The following is a 9466-nucleotide window of genomic DNA, read 5'->3' on the forward strand; positions in this document are numbered from 1 at the left end:
AGATTTTTGACTTTTTAAAAGACCTTTAATAAAATTGGTACACGAAACGCACTGAAAACAAGAAAAAGAAATGATGAATTTGAACCATAGAAGAGTTGATAGTCACTGAGCAGACAGTGGATGCAGTTCCAGGATTCCTAGCTAATGGCTCGTTAGGAGTACAATTAAAATTGCCCCCTACCAACATGAAAATCTCAATTCTCCAACAATGTGCACTCAAGCTCTGAAAAATCCCCCACACCTGGTCTTTCTCTACAGTAGCAGCACAGACTGTCTGTGATCCAAGTGCAGCAGGGTCCGCCTCCCAGCAGCTGACTGGGCATCTGGTAGGGGGTGCCTGATTTGATTGTACTTCCTGATTGGTGAAGGGGTGGAGCTAGCTACTACGTGACCCAGCAGCAGCCGGAGCTTGCTGGAGGCTCAACGCGTCCCATGTCTGTAGTTGCATTTGGACCTGCTTCTTGCTTTCTACTTCTATTTTCCACACTCTGCTCCTGTGCTCAGTTGCCTGCTTCAGTTAGAATCATAGAAAATTAGGGTTGGAAGAGACCTCAGGAGGTCATCCAGTCCAACCCTCTGTTCAAAGCAGGACCAACCCCAACTAAATCATCCCAGCCAGGGCTTTGTCAGGTCGCACCTTAAAAACCTCTAAGGATGGAGATTCCACCATCTCCCTAGGTAACCCATTCCAGTGCTTCACCGCCCTCCTAGTGAAATAGTGTTTCCTAATATCCAACCTAGACCTCCCCCACTGCAACTTGAGACCATTGCTTCTCATTCTGTCATCCGCCACCACTGAGAACAGCCGAGCTCCATCCTCTTTGGAACCCCCCTTCAGGTACTTGAAGGTGTTATGTTGCACTCCATATTCTTTATGGAAATATGCATATGAATATGAATGTGACATAACTGGAATATGCTTTATGCAAAATGTGTGATGTGACATACCATTGGAAATGTTATAATCTGCTGAATGTGTTCATCCTCTTTGTAGGCATGTATCATTCCTATATCTGAAGTTAGAAATATGAAGTAGAAATCTAAGGTCCTATTGTAGTTATGATAAGTGAGGGCCATTAATGGTACTTCAGGAACTTGATGACTCTTAAGCAAGAAACAAAGGGCTGTGAATGGATTTGTTTCCCTGTAAGTCTGTGGGACGCCTGTAAGGAGGAGGGGCGATGTGAAGACATGTGTCACCTGATGCTGGAATCCATTTTGGATTTGATATGTTTCCACAAAGCTGGGGGGGAATGTTTAAACAAAGGCACAAAGGATTCCCGCCTTCTGCCAAATCTATATAAGGGTGTGAAGCAAGACAGAGAGAGGGTCGTGAGGAGACCCCTGCTTACCACCCAAGATGTCTGCTGGAACTAAGAGAGACTGAACAGGGGGAAGGGTTGGGCCTGGACTAGAAATGAGTCTAGTCTATGAAAGCAGCTTATTGGAACATCTTTGAGGGTGAGATATTACATGTAACCAGTTTCTTAGTGTATTAAGCTTAGCTTGGCGTGTTTGTTTCAATTTGCTTAGTAACCTGCGTTGTTCTGTCTGTTATCTCTTTTGACCACTTAAATCAGAGGTGGGCAAACTACGGCCCATGGGCCATATTCGGCCCGTGGGACCATCCTGCCCAGCTCCTGAGCTCCTGGCCAGGGATGCCCCTCCCCTGCTGTCCTCCCTCCCCCGCAGCCTCAGCTCACTGCGCCGCTAGCGTTCTGGCCCGCCGCTCCTGCTGGGCATTGCGGCAGCGTGGTTGGTTCTGGCATGGTAAGAGGGTGGAGAGAGTGGAGTCCCAGGGGGCAGTCAAGGGACAGACAGCAGGGGTCGATTGGATGGGGTGGAGGTTCTGGGGGGGTGGTCAGGGGATGGGAAGCAGGGGGACTGGATAGGCAGGGCCGGCTCCAGGCACCAGCCAACCAAGCACGTGCTTGGGGCGGCACCGTGTAAGGGGCGGCCAATCTTGGGTGGTGGGTGGCGCTCGGGTTTTTTGTTGTTGTTGTTTTCGTTTTGGCCGGGCGGCGCTCGGGGGGGGTGGGTTGTTTGTGTTTTGGCAGCGTGGCGTGGCACTGGTCGGGGCAGTCGGGGAACAGGGAGTGGGGGGAGGTTGGATGGGGCGGAGGTTCGGGGAGGGGTCAGGGGACGGGGAACAGGGCGGGTTGGATAGGCGTGGGAGTCCCAGGGGCCTGTCAGGGGGCGTGGGTGTGGATAGGGGTCGGGGCAGTCAGAGGACAGGGAGAAGGGGATGTTGGATAGGGGGTGAGGTCCCAGGGGGACTGTTAGGGGAGAGGGTGGTCAGGGGACAAGGAGCAAGGGGGGTTGGATGGGTCGGGGATTCTGAGGGAGTCAGTCAGGGGGCAGGAAGTGGGAGGGAGTGGATAGGGGACGGGGATCCTGTCTGGGGAGGCACAGCCTTCCCTACCCAGCCCTCCATATAGTTTGCAACCCCAATGTGGCCCTCAGGCCAAAAAGTTTGCCCGCCCCTGACTTAAATCCTACCTTTTATACTTAATCAAATCACTTTTGTTTATTAATAAACCCAGTGTAAGTAATTGTTACCTGGGGAGTCAACAGTCTGTGCAACTCTCTCTCTACCTCGAGAAAGAGGGTGAATAATGTGAACTTATACTGTATCAAACTTTATACAGTGTACGATGGATTTATTTGGGGTTCAGGTCCCATTGGGGCTGTGCACTGGGGTGCCGAGGTAAGTCCATTTAATTGAGTCACCCCAGAGATGAGTGGATTTTAGTGTCTGTATTCTGCAGAGGGGTGTGGCCGTATCTCTGTGTCTGTGCTGGAGGAGGCCTGGAGGGTCTGGCTCAGAAGACAGAGGCAAGGGGTGCCCAGGCTGGAAGAAGGGTTAGGCTCAGTGGATCTCAGTGCATCAAGTGACAGTCCCAAGGGGGTCCCCATGAGAGAACCCATCACAACAGGCAGCTATCAAATCCCCCCTCACTCTTCTCTTCTGCAGACCAAATAAGCCCAGTTCCCTCAGCCTCTCCTCGTAAGTCATGTGCCCCAGCCCCCTAATCATTTTTGTTGTCCTTCACTGGCTCTCTACAATTTGTGCACATCCTTTCTGGGGCGGGGGACCTGGACGCAGTACTCCAGATGTGGCCTCACCAATGCCGAATAGAGGGGAATGATCAATCCCTCGATCTGCTGGCAATGCTCCAACTAATGCAGCCCAATATGCCGTTAGCCTTCTTGGCAACAAGGGCACACTGTTGACTCATATCCAGCTTCTCATCAACTTTAATCCCCAGATCCTTATCTGCAGAACTGCCACTTAGCCACTTGTCCTTGTTGAATCTCCAATTTGTCTAGTTCCTGTCTTCATTGCAACCCCTGCCTCTGCTTCCTGACCATGCTTCCGGCTAATCCATTGATTCTGGCTTTCAGCTTTCACCCTTGGCTCTGTGATGGATGTAGGGAACAGATATGCCTTTGAACGATTAATAGCTACTGATTCTTTCTGGCTCCCCAAAATTAGAAAAGTTGTCCACCTCTGTTTATCCCAGAATAGGATGCACCCAAGAAGAAAAGACAATAAGAAAATGGTTCATATTATATGAGACATCTTGTCTAAGAACTCATAGATCAGCCAAGGTTGGGAGTTCCTCTCCCCAGAAATAGAAACTGAAATATCTAAACGAGACTATTGTTAATCTCCTAGACAAGAATATTTCATAATTTGCTTCTGTATAAACCTCTTTCTCCCTCCCAACCTAGCTAAAAGGAACTCCAATTTACCAAGCTACGGTCACACCCTGCTTGCCTACGCAAAGTGTTTTCACCCGAAAGTATAAACTATACATCATTTTCCTAAATCAAATAGACTATGAATCATCTCTTTCCCCCGAAATTAAAATCCGCACCTTTGTTTGTGTTGTGATTGTGAATCAGATCGACATCCTTCCGTATGTGGAAAATGTCTCTTGTTCTGTTGTATGTCCTAAATAAGGTGAAATGCTTATGTACAATCAAAGAATGTATGGAGTGTGTCCTCCAAATTTAGAAGGTTATAAAGGTTTTGTTGGTTTTCACTGTAAACGTTGCACTCTAGGAATCGTCTGGCACAAGGAAGAAGAAATGTAAAAAGATATAAACCAGGGTATAACTTTGGGATATTAAGATAAATTGCTTAAAAGGGGGTGTCCCAATCGATAGGAGGGGCTAATGATGAAATACAATTCCTGAAATGAATCAACTGTATAAAGCTGCTGATAAAAAAAGGATTGAGGAAATTCATGATACACCAATGCCATTTATTGGATACCAATGGAAGTAGCAAAGAAAAAACCTAAGCACTCATTTGACCTGAGTCTGGGTGGAATAAGTTTTGTGTGGCCCATTTCCCAGTGGTGCTGGAACAACTTTTAGGGTGCGGGTGCTGAGGTGTACCCCCCTTACCCTGTCTGTACCCCTCACCGCCCCACGCTGGGACCATAGCTAAGGGTAGCTGTAGAGCCCCGGGCAGCGGTGGGACCCTGGGTGACTGTGGAACCCCAGAGGTTCGCAGTGGATCCCCCAGGGCCGGTGGCCTGGACCCTGGGAGCTGGCGGAGCCCATGGGGTTGGGGAGTGGCCCCTACTTCCCATGCTTATGCCCTTTTCTATGGGAGTGTGGAGCCAGTGCTCAGGGCGGGGGCAGTGAGCAGAGCTGTACGCATGGAAAGGAGTCAATATATGAATTTGCCAGGATGCCCGATAGATTTCAAAGCTGAAACCAAACAATTCCTGGAGGCGGGGGGCAGACATGAGGGGGGTTGCCTAGAGCCCAGGGATGGGTGAATCTGGGCCTACAAATCACTGAATAAACCTGTTGCCATGGCACTGACAGCTCCAGCCCAGTACTGGTAGCCGTGGATGGGGGAGTGGAGACAAGAGACCAGCTCTGGCAAAGGGCTCCCTGCAGGGCCGGCTTTAGGCCAATTCCCCCGATTCCCCTGAATCGGGCCTCGTGCCTAAGAGGTCCCCGCGCCCTAAAGAAGAAGTTAGGCGTTAACTTAGGCGCCTTTTTAATTTTTTTACTCACCCGGCGGCGGTCCGGGTCTTCCGGGGCATTTCAGCGGCGGGTCCTTCTGTGCCACGGAAGACCCGGAGCGTGTGAAGGACTTGCCACCGAAGACCCGGACCGCCGCTGGGTATTCGAATTGGGCCCTGCACTTACTAAAGCCGGCCCTGGCTCCGTGTACCAGTTTTGTACCAGAGCGAATCACACACAGAGACAGTGTGACCGAGCAACGTGGCCTGGACAGCCTCTCTAGGACTGGGCAGGATCCATCTCTCCTGTGTCCCTGATGATATGGGGGACTCTCTGGAACAATGCCCAGTGAAGTCTCCATAGAAACCCCCCTTCCCTGGGATCTGCCCCCTTCTTTTCTGTCCCCATTGATCCTGTGGTTTCTAGGCAGGATGCCTGCATAGTGCTGGGAGAAGCTGCCCGTGCCCAGAGGAAGTGGGGCCCCGGGAGACAGGGTCTGGGGCAGGGGGCTGCAGAGCGATGGGTTGATCACTAGGACCCAGGAGCAGCTGGGAGGCGGCTCTGGGGGGAGCGATCGCTGGGCTCAGTCCCGGCAGCAGGAAGTGACTCGCGGCCGCTGCGGTGACTCTGGCTCCCGGCGAGATCCCCGAGCCCCGGCGGCTGGTGCTGGGAGCCCGGAGCCCGGGCTGCAGCCGGGAGAGGGGAATCTCCAGCAGGGCCCTTCCCGCTGCTCCCCAGGAGCCTCTCCCAGGGCAGAGCCCCCAGCCCGGCCAGGCCCCTTCCCGGCCCGGCCCCTGCCCCAGGGGGGCCCGCTCGGAGGGAAGGTAAGAGAGACCCCCCCGCCCCCTCCCCGTCACCCCCGGGCTGCAGGGGGAGGTTTGGCCCCAGGCTGCTCCCCGCGGAGCTCGCTGCGATTCCCGCCCCGGGCCCGGGAAAGCTGTTGGTACTGCGAGAAACTCCTGTCTGTAGGACTTTTTCTAACCCCTGTAAAAAGCAGTCCCCAGAATCTTTATGCCAAGTAAGGGCAGGGTGAAGGGCAGTGGCTTCAGCAGATGTCACTGAGCATGCTCAGTACACTCTAGGTCGCAAACTCCCACAGGGAGCAGTTTCTTGCACTGCTGGCTGGAATAGAGGGAAACTCTGGGTGGGGGGATGCTGAGAAGGAAAGCGGACAGGTGTGTAGGGGGGCAGACAGGGGGAAAAGGCAGAGCCAGGGGGCAGGGAGACGAGAGGAGAGAGACACAAGGCAGATCCCCCATCCCATGGGGCAGGAGATGGGGAGGGGCTGCCCTGCCCAGGAGCCAGAGGGGAATTTTTTCCCCTAGAACCGGTCAAACCAGCAGTGGGGCTTGGGGGGTAGGGGCTCAGAAGCTACAAGGCAAATATCCAGATCCCTCTCCCCCCGGCTCCCAGTGTATTATTTTTAGACCCACCCATGCTGGTGGGTTCTTGTCTCCACAGTGTTGGGGGCTGCCCAGGCCCTGGTCTGATTTCTGGGCAGGATTCAGATCTCAGTCACACCAGTGTCAGACCAGAGTCACTGCTGGCTCTGGCACGGGGTGAGTGCGGATGGGCCAATGGGGGGTTGCAGGGGCAGGACAGCGAGGCTCAGGCACTAGCTGCTGATATTAGAGGGCACCTGTTCTGGCTGAGGGAGAGGAGGAGGAGGAGGCTGGTGCGTGTCTCTCTCTGTTCCTGATGTCAGAGCCCTTGAATTGAGCTCTGTGGGTCAGATGCTGCTGCCTCCTCTACCTGAGAGCCCAGCCTGTGAAACTGCTGCTCCCCAGCTGGGGCTGTGCCAGGCACAGACCTTTATTAATCCCCCTCTGTTCCCAGCACTGGTAGGGACTTTCATCGTGCCTGGAACCAGCCCCTGGGGCAGCCCCAGGCTTTGCCCACACCAGCCACTGAGCCACAGCCTGCAGGTGATGGGGAGACCCGGGGGAAAGGGCCGGGGCTGGGCGGGAAAGTGACTCTGCACAAAGGGCCCCTTTCAGGGACCAGCTGGTGAGTTTGTACCGAAGGGGGAGACGGCTCCCTATGTGTCTGTGGGTCCCAGAGCTGCTGCTCTCAGTGACACAGCCAGTTAGCAGTTGCAGCAACCAGATCTCTACTGGAGAGGAAACACCCATGTACATGGGCCAGTAACCAGTTTTCCCAGGCAGAGGGGATGGGAGAGAGGGGTGGAGACAGTGAATAAGTCAGTAGGAACAAGGAGGTCCAGGTCCCAAATCTGCCTAGATCCATTCCCTGCATCACCCTGTGGAGACAAGGTCGGTGAGGTAATATCATGTATTGAAGCAATTTCTGTGGGTGAGAGAAACATGCTTTTGAGCCACACAGCTCTTCTGCAGGGCTGGGAAAGGTACTTGGAGCGTCACAGCTAAATACAAGATGGAACAGATTGTTTACCGTAAGTGGGCAACACATAGTCTAAGGCAGGGGTAGTCAGTCGGCGAACTGCAGGCCAAATCCAGACCACTGGACACTTTTGAACAGACCCTAAAATCTACCAGCATTCTTCTTATTTTTATTATTTTCTCTGCAGTCCAGACCTTGACTGTACCTTGACCAAGAAATTTGGACCTTGACCAAGGGTAGTCAATTATTTTTAGTCTAAGGGACCATTCAAGGTGAAGTGGCCTGTTAACAACTCTGCAGTCACAGGACAAAAAAGGGGGAGTTAGTGGGTTGCAGATTATTGTAATCAGCCAATAATCCAGTGTCTTTATGAAGTCTGTGATTTTTAGTGTCTAGTGGAGTTATGAATTTAAGCTCCCAGGTATCTTTTGAAGATGTTGTGCAGATTTCCGTTGAGGATGAGGGCTGAGAGGTCAGATATGGAGTGATCACTCTGTGACAAGTTTTCACCCACTGGTGTAAGGGTGTTTTTGTCTTTTATCACTTTTTACTGTGAGTTCGTTCGAGAGTGTAGTGATTGTCTGCTTTCTCCCACATAGTTGTTATTGGAGCATTTACGCACTGGATAAGGTGCACCCCATGTTGTGATAGGCGTGTGTAGGACCCATGGATCTTGAAAGCTGTGTTGCAGGGAGATGTGGATCACTGTAGCAGTGGAGATATGGCTGCAGGTTTTGCATCTGTTGTTTTGGCAGAGTCTGGTACTGCTTTGAATTGCTGCGATTGACTTCCCAGAGACTGTGGTAAGGAGGAAAGAGAGGAAAAACCAGTTTGTGTGTCTGCCGAGACACCACTCTGCTGGGGGGACCCACTGCCTTGGCGATAAAATCAGTGAATCCACCAAAGTAGTTTCTCTGTTTCTGATTTTTTGTTTTTAGTGTTTGGCTCAGAGTCAATTGTACAATTGTGTCAATTGCTTGACCGCCCTTTGGTTCGTTCTGAAATGTATGCAAGAGATCAAATAACCAAGACCAGTCAGGTTGGTTGCTCTAAGCCAATGATAATATAGTACAGGAAAAAAAGTGTTCTGTACAATACCAGTCTCCAGAAAGTCGTCACATGCAGCGTTGTTACGTTCACCTTACACACAAGGTGTGCAAAGTGACAACTCTAATGCCATCTCTTTATACATATGTACAGGTAAATGTACATTGTACATTGGGTTCTCAACCTTTCTCTTTCTGAGCCCCTCCCATGTTATAAAAACACCACAGTCAACCTGTGCCACAACTACTATTTTTCTACATATAAAAGCCAGGGCCGGCGCTAGTGGGTAGCAAGCCAGGAAATTACCTGGAGTCCCACACCAGTTGGGCCCCTGCAAAGTTAAGTAGTTCAGGGTTTGGCTTCAGCGCTGGGTGGCGGGTCTTGGGGCCCCAGGTTTCAGCACCATGCAGTACAGCTTTGGCTTTCCGCCCTGGGCCCCAGTGAGTCCCTGCTTGTCAGCCCCCCTGAAACCTACTTGCGGACCCCTGGTTGGGAACTGCTGCTGTACGTCATCTGAAATGAGATTGAACCAATCAGCTTTTTACCTTGTTTTTTCTGGTACCATGGTGGACCCTTTATCTCATGATTTCCAAGTGCCACAGGGTGTGAAGGCATCTCCTAGGTTTGTAGGTAAAACCATTATATGTCTTGTCCTCTTCCCTTGAGACATTCTAGTATAGACCTGTGAGAATGACTTCCTACCTGTTGCTATTGTAAAATTTTCAAAGGTCCTACTCCTGACAGTTTTCCAAGTACTTCAGCTAACGCAAAGTTTTCTGGGCTACTTGACATGGGTGAACAGAATTATGGGGAGGGTGTAATAGATTCAGTGAAGATACCTTCTGGGTCTTTATTGAAATTATTCCTAGCATATATGTATTGGCTAACAACATCCACATTGCACTTCAAATTGTCACGTATTCCCACGGGAGAGGGAAGGGAAATGGCTGTGATGGAGCAAGTTCAAGTAGGGAAATTTCAGGGAACTGCAGGGGGGTTGTTATGGAGGAGGAGGTGCAGGAAACACACAGGGTGAGGCAGGGAGGGGACAGTGTGTGAAAAACCGGCT

At 51.5% G+C, this 9466-nt stretch overlaps 1 protein-coding gene and 1 pseudogene across 2 annotated transcripts in view; both read left to right on the forward strand.

Moving 5' to 3' along the window:
• LOC117886991 (zinc finger protein 445-like) overlaps positions 1-9466 on the forward strand; it is a 731357-nt gene that overhangs the window by 34500 nt on the left and 687391 nt on the right. The window lies entirely within an intron of this gene.
• LOC117887093 overlaps positions 1-9466 on the forward strand; it is a 50144-nt pseudogene that overhangs the window by 33121 nt on the left and 7557 nt on the right.

This window comes from Trachemys scripta, chromosome 14, assembly GCF_013100865.1.
Source record: "Trachemys scripta elegans isolate TJP31775 chromosome 14, CAS_Tse_1.0, whole genome shotgun sequence".
NCBI lineage: Eukaryota > Metazoa > Chordata > Testudines > Emydidae > Trachemys > Trachemys scripta.